Source organism: Moschus berezovskii, chromosome 6 (genome assembly GCF_049115385.1).
Source record: "Moschus berezovskii isolate FMDL1 chromosome 6, NW_MosBer_1.0, whole genome shotgun sequence".
In the NCBI taxonomy this organism is placed as follows: Eukaryota; Metazoa; Chordata; class Mammalia; order Artiodactyla; family Moschidae; genus Moschus; species Moschus berezovskii.
In genome coordinates, this window is record NC_142465.1 from 82,338,895 (window position 1) to 82,348,978 (window position 10,084).

Below are 10,084 nucleotides of genomic sequence, written 5' to 3' on the forward strand. Positions count from 1 at the left end.
CGGTATGAGTGCTCACTGCAGTATACTTGCAACTTTTCTAAAATTTTGTAATTTTTCAAGATAAGACGTTGAGAAACATCAAAGTATAACTTTCAAATACTTACAAGTATGAATTAAAGAAATATAAGGTGAGCAACTATCAAAGGTGAATCTAGGTTAAAAGTTTATTTAACTAATTAATGAAGGGGACCAGCTTGATGGAAAAATTGGTTCAAAGGAGAATTTGAGGAACTGTGTGTATATATGTATACGCAAACACACACACAGCCACTGGGGGGAAAAATGTGAACATATGATTGCTAAATTAAATAGAAAACTGTTTAATTAGAGTGAAAATTGTAACCTTTTTAGTTATCTTTTCTTCCGGACAAAAATCATTTAAATCTGTACTAGAAAATACACTGGGGCTTCCCTGATAGCTCAGTTGGTACAGAATAGCTCAGTTGGTAAAAAATCCAAAAACTTTTCTTTTGTTTCTTTACCAACTGAGCTTCCATGATAGCCCAGTTGCTAAAGACAATATGTTGGGGGCCACAGGGAGGCCCAGTGAGGAAAAAGAAGATATTATTTGGAAATTTTCCATCCACTTAACATTTTACTTCACAGGGTCTGAATCCTAACTTTGTGTTCCCCTACAGCAGGAGCTCCAAGTGTGGTCTTTGAGACCCCGTGATGGTAGGGGCCACAAAATCCTTTAAAGAGGTCTGTGGAGTCAAACTGTTTTTGTAATAATACAAGACATTATTTTCCTTTTTCTCTCTTTTTCTTTCATGAGTCTATGGAGTTTACATGCGATATTGCTGCAGATTGTATATATAAACAGATGTGAAAACCCACCTGCCTTCTATTAAGGCAGATATTAATGAGATTTGAAAACATGTAAAATGATGCCATTCTACTCAGTATTATTTTATTTGGGGGAAATATAAGTTATCTTTAAACAATATGTTATTTTTGCTGATCTGGAATGAATTTGTTATTGTTGTGTTTAAATAATACATTAAATATTGATTGACATAGCCCATCTAAACAAAAGTTTTTTGTCAGGAAGCATCACAGGAGGCTTCCTGTGTGCTGTTTTGGATCTGTCAGGAATTCTCTGTTCCTTATTAATTCCTGAATATTCAGGAATTGAGAGGAGAGGCAAGCCTCTCCTGGGGGCTGAGGAATCCAGGCATTTCCTTCGTTAGTTTTTCTATATGGTGATAAGTACCCTCTTCCTTTTTAGGAACCATATGGTAAAAGTGATTATTTACAACTCTCTCTCTTTCATATGGATGACCTCTTGTTACCTTGATAACTTGTAAGTTTTTATTTTATCTCTTCTGAAAATAGCTATCTTGTAAGACAGTATAAATACCTACACAATGTTGAATAAAACACCTTTGCTCCATCAGAGCTTTGGTCCCTGTGTCTTGCTTTCTCTCTCTCTCCCTCTCTCTCTTTTTCAGGCTAATTCCTGGAGCGTAGAGGCTCTCTGTGTTCACTTTCCTGCCCGGGCTTCTAAGACCCTCTAGAGAAGGCGCTCTGTGCCTTCACCTCATGGAGAGGGCTCCTGAGGCCTTCGTGAACAGAGCAGGCCCCGTGCCATGGGCTTTATTGGCTTTCTGCGTAAACCAAGGAATATCAGCCTCTTTCTCTCTCCTTTACTTTCTTATCAGTTGACTCCAGACCACCAGGTTCTGGTCCATTAAAGGACTTCAACAAGTGGCGCCCAGAACAGGAACTTGGTACACATAGGCAGATTCGGATGGAGGACCCCAGGGGCCTATTTATTGAGGCCGGTAAGTACTAAGACATGGGTAATACGGCTGGAAAGCCCCATCACTTTTCTTTTACTTCAGCACTTATTTAGAGTTCAGGGAGTTAATGAAACGTATGCTTATTTTTTAGCTAGATTAGAAACTGCTATTTCCCGTACTGTAATTAGAGAAAAAGGCAAAGGGCAACTAGAGAAATTACTTGCTTATGAAAATGCAAATCAGAAATACCAAAAAGCTATAGCTCCAATTCGTGAGACAGGGACTATTATTGATTATTTAAAGGCTTATTGTGATCTAGGATTAGAAACTCAGAAGATGCAAATGCTAGCTGAAACAATGGTTGCTGCCTTTACAAAGGGAAATGAAAGATGCTTTACATGTGAAAATAAGAACCAGTTAAAAAGAGACTGCCCTAAAAAAACTAATTTAAAAAAAAGGAAAAATTTAAAAAAGTAAAAATAAAAAACCTCCAAAAATCTGCCTTCGCTGCCGTAGAGGAATGCATTGGGCCAAAGATTGTAAAACTAAATTTGACATTGAAGGAAAAACTATTCTGGGTAACTCCAAGCAGGGAACCCCCCAGGTCCCCTTCAACAAAAACTAGGGGCAAATTCCATCTTTTCCACTCAACATCCAGCAGTGCTGCCATCGATATACCAGCTTTGTTTTTAGATAATTTGAAGTTAATGAGCTCTATTTAAATTCATGTTCACATGAACTAAAAAATATTCAATATTAAATGTTATGTTTATTTAAATATAAATATAATTTAAATATAATTGTTTGCTAATCTAATTAAGACATGTCTTAAGTCATCAACATTATATAATACTTAAACTAAATTTGTCAACAAAAAGGTAACTCTTTTTATATATATATAAATATATAAATGAGATGAAAACTTTTAGATAAACTCTATTAAAAATAATTATATTTTAAAAGAACTATATTAAAATAATTATATCTGTAATAGAATATTATTATATTATTATAATCTAAAATAATCTCTTAGGATTGGGATAGCTTAAATTTCTAGAGCTGTACTAAATTAAATAATAAGTTTATTAAATAAGTAGGTCATTTCCAAATAAGAGTTTAAAACATTAATTACTGAACATTAACTTCCTCTTACAAAAAGTTTTTCTTACAGAAACTAAAGAGATTCTAAACTATTAATAAATATATAATGTATAATATATATATTTATATATGTATTATATATTTATACATATTTATTATATGATAATATATTCACCAATCTATAAAATGCTAATATACAAGACACTTCATAGTTGCTAAAAAAAATAGTAAGGTATATGCTTTTAATAAAAAGATATAAGATATGGCAAACTCAGATATACATTCCACATTTTTCCTAGGAGCCACTACTCATTTAACAAACAATACAATAAAATAACTTAGAAGTATGATAAGCCAATTTGGACAGAGCAATGGCCCCTCACGTAAAAAAAGAATTACAAACGGCCACTCCAGTACTCTTGCCTAGAAAATCCCATGGATGGAGGAGCCTGGTAGGCTCCAGTCCGTGGGGTCGCTAAGGGTCGGACACGCCTGAGCGACTTCACTTTCACTTTTCACTTTCCACTTTCACACATTGGAGAAGGAAATGGCAAGCCACTCCAGTGTCTTGCCTGGAAAATCCCAGGGACAGGGGAGCCTGGTGGGCTTCCGTCTATGGGGTCACACAGAATCGGACACGACTGAAGTGACTTAGCAGCAAAAAACTTATAGACATAACTAAAATTAAAACATAGTGAAGAATCTTCTTCTCTTTGGAACTCTCCTATTTTTGTTATAAAGAGAAATCTGACAAATGACATCTCCTAATCCCAGGGACGGGGGAGCCTGGTGGGCTGCCGTCTGTGGGGTCGCACAGAGTCGGACACAACTGAAGCGACTTAGCAGCAGCAGCAGCAGACCTTTGTCATAGTCAATGAAGCAGAAATAGATGCTTTCTGGAACTCTCTTGCTTTTTCTGTGATCCAGCGGATGTTGGCAATTTGATTTCTGGTGCCTCTCCCTTTTCTAAAACCAGCTTGAACATCTGGAAGTTCACGGTTCACATATTGCTGAAGCCTGGCTTGGAGAATTTTGAGCATGACTTTATTAGCGTGTGAGATGAGTGCAATTGGGCAGTAGTTTGAGCATTCTTTGGCATTGCCTTTCTTTGGGATTGGGATGAAGACTGACCTTTTCCAGTCCTGTGGCCACTGCTGAGTTTTCCAAATTTGCTGGCATATTGAGTGCAGCACTTTCACAGCATCATCTTTCAAGATTTGAAATAGCTCAATTGGAATTCCATCACCTCCACTAGCTTTGTTGGTAGTGATACTTTCTAAGGCCCACTTGACTTCACATTCCAAGATGTCTGGCTCTAGGTGAGTGATCACACCATCATGATTATTTAACTAAAATGCAGAGTACATCATGAGGAACGCTGGGTTGGGAGAAGCACAAGCTGGAATCAAGATTGCCAGGAGAAATATCAATTACCTCAGATATGCAGATGACACCACCCTTATGGCAGAAAGTGAAGAGGAACTCAAAAGCCTCTTGATGAAAGTGAAAGAGGAGAGTGAAAAAGTTGGCTTAAAGCTCAACATTCAGAAAACTAAGATCATGGCATCTGGTCCCATCACTTCATGGGAAATAGATGGGGAAACAGTGGAAACAGTGTCAGACTTTATTTTTCTGGGCTCCAAAATCACTGCAGATGCTGATTGCAGCCATGAAATTAAAAGACGCTTACTCCTTGGAAGGAAAGTTATGACCAACCTAGGCAGCATATTAAAAAGCAGAGACATTACTTTGCCAACAAAGGTCCATCTAGTCAAGGCTATATTTTTTCCAGTAGTCATGTATGGATGTGAGAGTTGGACTGTGAAGAAAGCTGATCGCCGAAGAATTGATGCTTTTGAACTGTGGTGCTGGAGAAGACTCTTGAGAGTCCCTTGGACTGCAAGGAGATCCAACCAGTCCATTCTAAAGGAGATCAATCCTGGGTGTTCATTGGAAGGACTGATGCTAAAGCTGAAACTCCAGTACTTTGGCCACCTCATGCGACGAGTTGACTCACTGGAAAAGACTCTGATGCTGGGAGGGATTGGGGGCGGGAGGAGAAGGGGATGACAGAGAATGAGGTGGCTGGATGGCATCACCTACTCGATGGACATGAGTTTGAGTGAACTCCGGGAGTTGGTGATGGACAGGGAGGCCTGGTGTGCTGTGATTCATGGGGTTGCAAAGAGTCAGACACGACTGAATGACTGAACTGGACTGAACTGAAGACCATAAGTGTAGCTCATTTCATAGGCTTGTCATGAATATTAAATGAGTGAATACTTGTTAAGCACTAAAACAACACCTAGAACATAATTAGAGCTCTGTATGTTTACAGTATTATTTCACAAGAAAATTCATGCATTTGTATTTATCTCACACTCTACCAATTTCTTCAAATACTGCTTTCTCTGAAAGGTGTAGCAAAATAGTTCTCAAAGAATTTCACATGAAAATAGGGTTTCATAGTCACATAAATTTGAGCAATATTGGAAAAAGAAAAAAAAAAATGAGAGAGACCAGATTAAAATTGAGACATCATACATGGCTTTCTGTGGCTTATAGTCATGACTTACAGAGTCATTCTACTATAAACCTCCTAACATTTCCTGCAATTTTCAGATTATAGACTAACTAATCATGTTAGTACTAATATGTTAACCACCAATATGTTAGTTTGTATTGTTTCAATTCTATTTCTACACATATCAAATTTATAGTTTTGTTGCTACTGAGAAAATTCTTCAAAGTCAGGGAATTGATATACATCACTTTTTAATGGCTACTGTGACACAGTCATTTTATTGTGCTTTATATTATGGCACTTTCCAGATATTACATTTTGTTGAAATTGAAGGTTTGTGGCAACCCAGCAACCAACACATCTGTTGGTGCCATTTTTCCAATAGCATTTGCTTGTTTTGTGTCTCTGTGTCACATTTTGATAAGTCTCATGATATTTCAAATTTTTCATTATTATTTTATTATGGTGATCTGTGATCAGTGATCTTTAATGTTAGTATTGTGATTATTTTGAAGCACTATGAACTTCATCTATGTAAGATGATCAATTTAATTGATAAATATGTATATTTTGACTGCTTCATGGACCAGCCATTCCCATCTCTCTCTGCCTTCTCAGGCCTCCTGATTCCTTGAACCACAGCAATATAGAAATTAGACCAATTAATAACCCTGCAATGACCCCTGAAGTGTACAAGTAAAAGGAATGATTAAGCTCAGTGAGGAAGGCATCTCAAAAACTGAGATAGGATGAAAGCCAGGGCTCTTTGCCAAACAATTAGCCAAGTTATGAATGCAAAGGGAAGGTTCTTGAAAGAAATTAAAAGTGCTACTTCAGTAAACACACCAATGATAAGAAAGCAAAATAACCTTCTTGTTGATATGGAGAAAGTTGTAATGGTCTGGATGGAAGATTAAATCAGCCACAACATTCCCTTAAGCCAAAGACTGATTTAGAACAAGGCCCTAACTATCTTCAATTCTGCAAAGGCTAAGAGAGATGAGGGAGCTACAGATGAAATGTTTGAAGCTAACAGAGGCTGATTCGTGAGGCTTAGGGAGAGAAGCCATTTCTCAACATAAAAGTGCAAGGTGAAGCAGCAAGTACAGATGTAACAGCTGTAGCAGGTTATCCAGATGACATAGCTAACTAACATCATTAGTGAAAGTGGCTACACTACAAAACAGGTTTTCATTGTAGATGAAACAGCCTTCTATTGGGAGAAGATGCCATCTAAGACTGTCATGACTAGAGAGAAGTCAATGTCTGGCTTCAAGCTTCAAAAGACAGACTGACTGTCTTGTTATGGGCTAATGCAGCCAGTGATTTTAAGTTGAAGCCAATGCTCACTTACCATTCCAAAAATCCTATGGCCTTTAGAATTATGCTAAATCTACTCTACTCTGTATGTACTCTATTAAGGGAACAACAAAGCCTGAATGACAGCACGTCTGTTTACAGCATGGTTTACTAAATACTTCCAGACCACTGTTGAAAGCTACTGCTCAGAAAAAAAAAGACTCGTTTCAAAATTAACTGCTCAAGGACTTCCCTGGTGATCCAGTGGTTAAGAATTTGCCTTCCAATGCAGGGGATTCAGGTTTGATCCCAGGTCAGGGAGTTAAGATCCCATATACCTTGCAGCCAAAACAGAAACATAAAACAGAAGCAATATTGTAACAAATTCAATAAAGACTTTGAAAACGGTCCACAGTAAAAAATATTTTAAAAACATATATAACTGCTCATTGACATACACCTGGACACACAAAAGCTCTGAGGGAGATGTACAACCAGATTAATGTTGTTTTCATGTCTGTTTATACAGCATCAATTATGAAGCCCATGGATCAAGAAGTAATTTCAAATTTCAAGTCTTAGTATTTAAGAAATACATTTTCCAAGACTGTAGCTGACTTAATCAGTGATTCTTCTAATAGATTTGAGCAAAATAAATTAAAAACTTGGAAAGGATTCACCATTCTAGATGTCATTAGGAACCTTTGTGAGGGCTTCCCTGGTGGCTAAGTGGTAAAGAACCTGACTGCTGATGAAGGAGAGGTTTGACCCTGATCCCAGAAGATCCCACATGTCACAGAGCAACTAAGCCCATGCGCTACAACTACTGAACCTGTGATCTAGAGCCCAAGAGTCACAACTAGTGAAGCCCACATGCCCTAGAGCCCATGCTCTGCAACAAGAGAAACCACCTCACTGAGAAGCCTGCGTGTCACAGCTAGAGAGTAGCCCCTATTCTCCACAAGTAGAGAAGAGCCTGCGTAGAAGACCCAGCACAGTCTACATAAATAGATAAAATTATATATATATATGTATATAAAACATTTGTGATTCATGGGAAGAGGTCAAAATAGCGTTAACAGGAGTTTGAAAGAAGTTAATTCAAACCTTCATGAATGACTTTGAAGAGTTCATGATTTCAGTGGAGGTGAAAATAGCAAGAGAACTGGAATTAAAAGTGGAACCTCAAGATATGGATGAATTGCTGCAATCTCTTGACAAAACTCAAATGGATAAGGAGTTATTTCTTATGAATGAGCAAAAAAAAAAAAAGTATTTTCTTGAGATTGAATCTCTCCTGGTGAACATTGTTGAAATGACAGCAAGGGATTTAGAAAATTATACATACTGAGTTGATAAAGCAGTGGCAAGATTTGAAAGGATTGATTCAAATTTTGAAAGAAACTCTTCCATGAGTAAAATGCTATCTATTGACAACAGCATTGAATGCTGCAGAGAAATTGTTCATGAAAGGTAGAGTCAATTGATATGGCAAATTTCATTGTCTTATTTTAAGAAATTGCCATAGCCCACCCCAATCTTCATCATCGACCACCCTGATCAGTCAGCAGCCATAAATTACAAGCAAGACTTACCACAAACTAAAAGATTATAACTCACTGAAAGCTCAGGTGAGGGGTATCATTTCTTAGCAAATAAATTTTTTTTAATGTAGCCAATGAACATTTCTTTTTTTTTTTTTTTAAGGTGGAGGCACACCACATCTCAGTTCCCTGACCAAGGAGTAAACCCAGGCCATAGCAGTTTAAAGCACTCTGCCCTAACCACTAGACCCCCAGAGAACTCCCAGCAGTGAAGTATTTTTAAATTAAGGTATGTACATTGGTTTTTTAGATGCAGTGCTATTGTGCACTTAATAGACTACATTACAGTGTAAACATTATTCTTACACACACTGAGAAACCAAAAAATTCTTGTGACTTGCTTTATTGCATTATTTTCTTTATTACAGTGGTCTGGAACAGTTCTGGAACAGAGCATATGGTCCTTGCCCCACCATGTCCTCAGCCTGCCTTTTGTCTGCAGAAAAATTTTAGCCAAAGAATAAATTTAATCAGAGAGGTGAGAAAATGCAGAAAAGAAAAGAAAGGAAAACAGTCAAAGGAAATTTAGCAGTAATAGTATAGTTATTAAGCAAAATCCAGGACTTTAAGTTCTTCAAGAGCTACAGATAATATTCTGAGCTATATCCTGTGAGCTGTCTTATAAATATGAAAACACTCATCAGGTGGAAGAAATTAACTGATAATCAGACCGTAGCCATGACATAAGCTGCTACAGTGCCAAGAACAGGCCTCAAAGAAGTAGGAACAAACCGATCCTGGAACTGAAATTAATTGTACTTAAAACAATCAAGATGACACTGATCAGACCACTACATGACTGTCAGAACTGACTGCTGTTTCTGCATGTAGCCACCCCCCCTCCATGAATGAAAGCTCTTGCCCATTGATTGTTGGTGGGGGTGAGACATGGGAGGGGGTCAGCCTTTGGTTTGCCTTCACCCACCCCCAGGATGCCCTCCTCCAAAATAAAGCATTTCCTTTCTACCAACCTTGATTCTTTAGTGACTTTTGAGCAACAAGCAGCTGAACCCTCACTTTTGGTTACTATACTTGAAATATCTCCAAGGCATTTCTGAATTTCATTTTATTGATGTGCCATAGGTTTGCTTTTTCTTTTTAAAATCAACTCTCCTGTACACAGACATTTAGATTGCCTTCAGTTTTTCTACAGTACAATGACACAGTCAACATGTATCAGCGTAAAGATACAATATGCATATATGTGTATCCCCACATATAGATATAGATGGAAATCTCTGCATTTATACTATCATTTTTTGTAGGGAAAGGTTTTTGACCCTATCTTTCTATGCCAGGCAAACTGATCAAGGAAAACTTAAAATGCAGGAGAAATGTATCAAATGTTACCTTTGGCTTTGATTTCTGTGGAAGCACCAAAACTCCAGACTTCCCTGGGAACTGTGTGTGTGTTATACGTGTTAGTCACTCAGTCGTGTTCAACTCTTAGCAACCCCAAGGACTGTAGCCAGCCAGGCTTCTCTGTCCATGGAATTCTCCAGGCAAAAATACTGGAGTGGATTGCGATTCCCTTCTCTAGAGGAACTTCCCTGGGGGGCTGCTGCTGCTGCTGCTGCTAAGTCGCTTCAGTCGTGTCCGACTCTGTGTGACCCCATAGATGGCAGCCGACCAGGCTCCGCTATCCCTGGGATTCTCCAGGCAAGAACACTGGAGTGGGTTGCCATTTCCTTCTCCAATGTGTGAAAGTGAAAGTGAAGTTGCTCAGTCATGTCTGACTAGTAGCGACCCCATGGACTGCAGCCTACCAGGCTCCTCTGTTCATGCAATTTTCTAGGCAAGAGTACTGGAGTGGC

At 38.1% G+C, this 10,084-nt stretch overlaps 1 long non-coding RNA gene across 1 annotated transcript; it reads left to right on the forward strand.

Moving 5' to 3' along the window:
* Positions 1 to 1,516: 1,516 nt before the first annotated feature.
* LOC148777668 (uncharacterized) lies at positions 1,517 to 9,217 on the forward strand. Its single transcript, XR_016037520.1, has 3 exons — positions 1,517 to 1,784; positions 8,374 to 8,499; positions 8,639 to 9,217. It is a non-coding gene; the product is annotated as an uncharacterized LOC148777668 (long non-coding RNA).
* Positions 9,218 to 10,084: the final 867 nt, after the last annotated feature.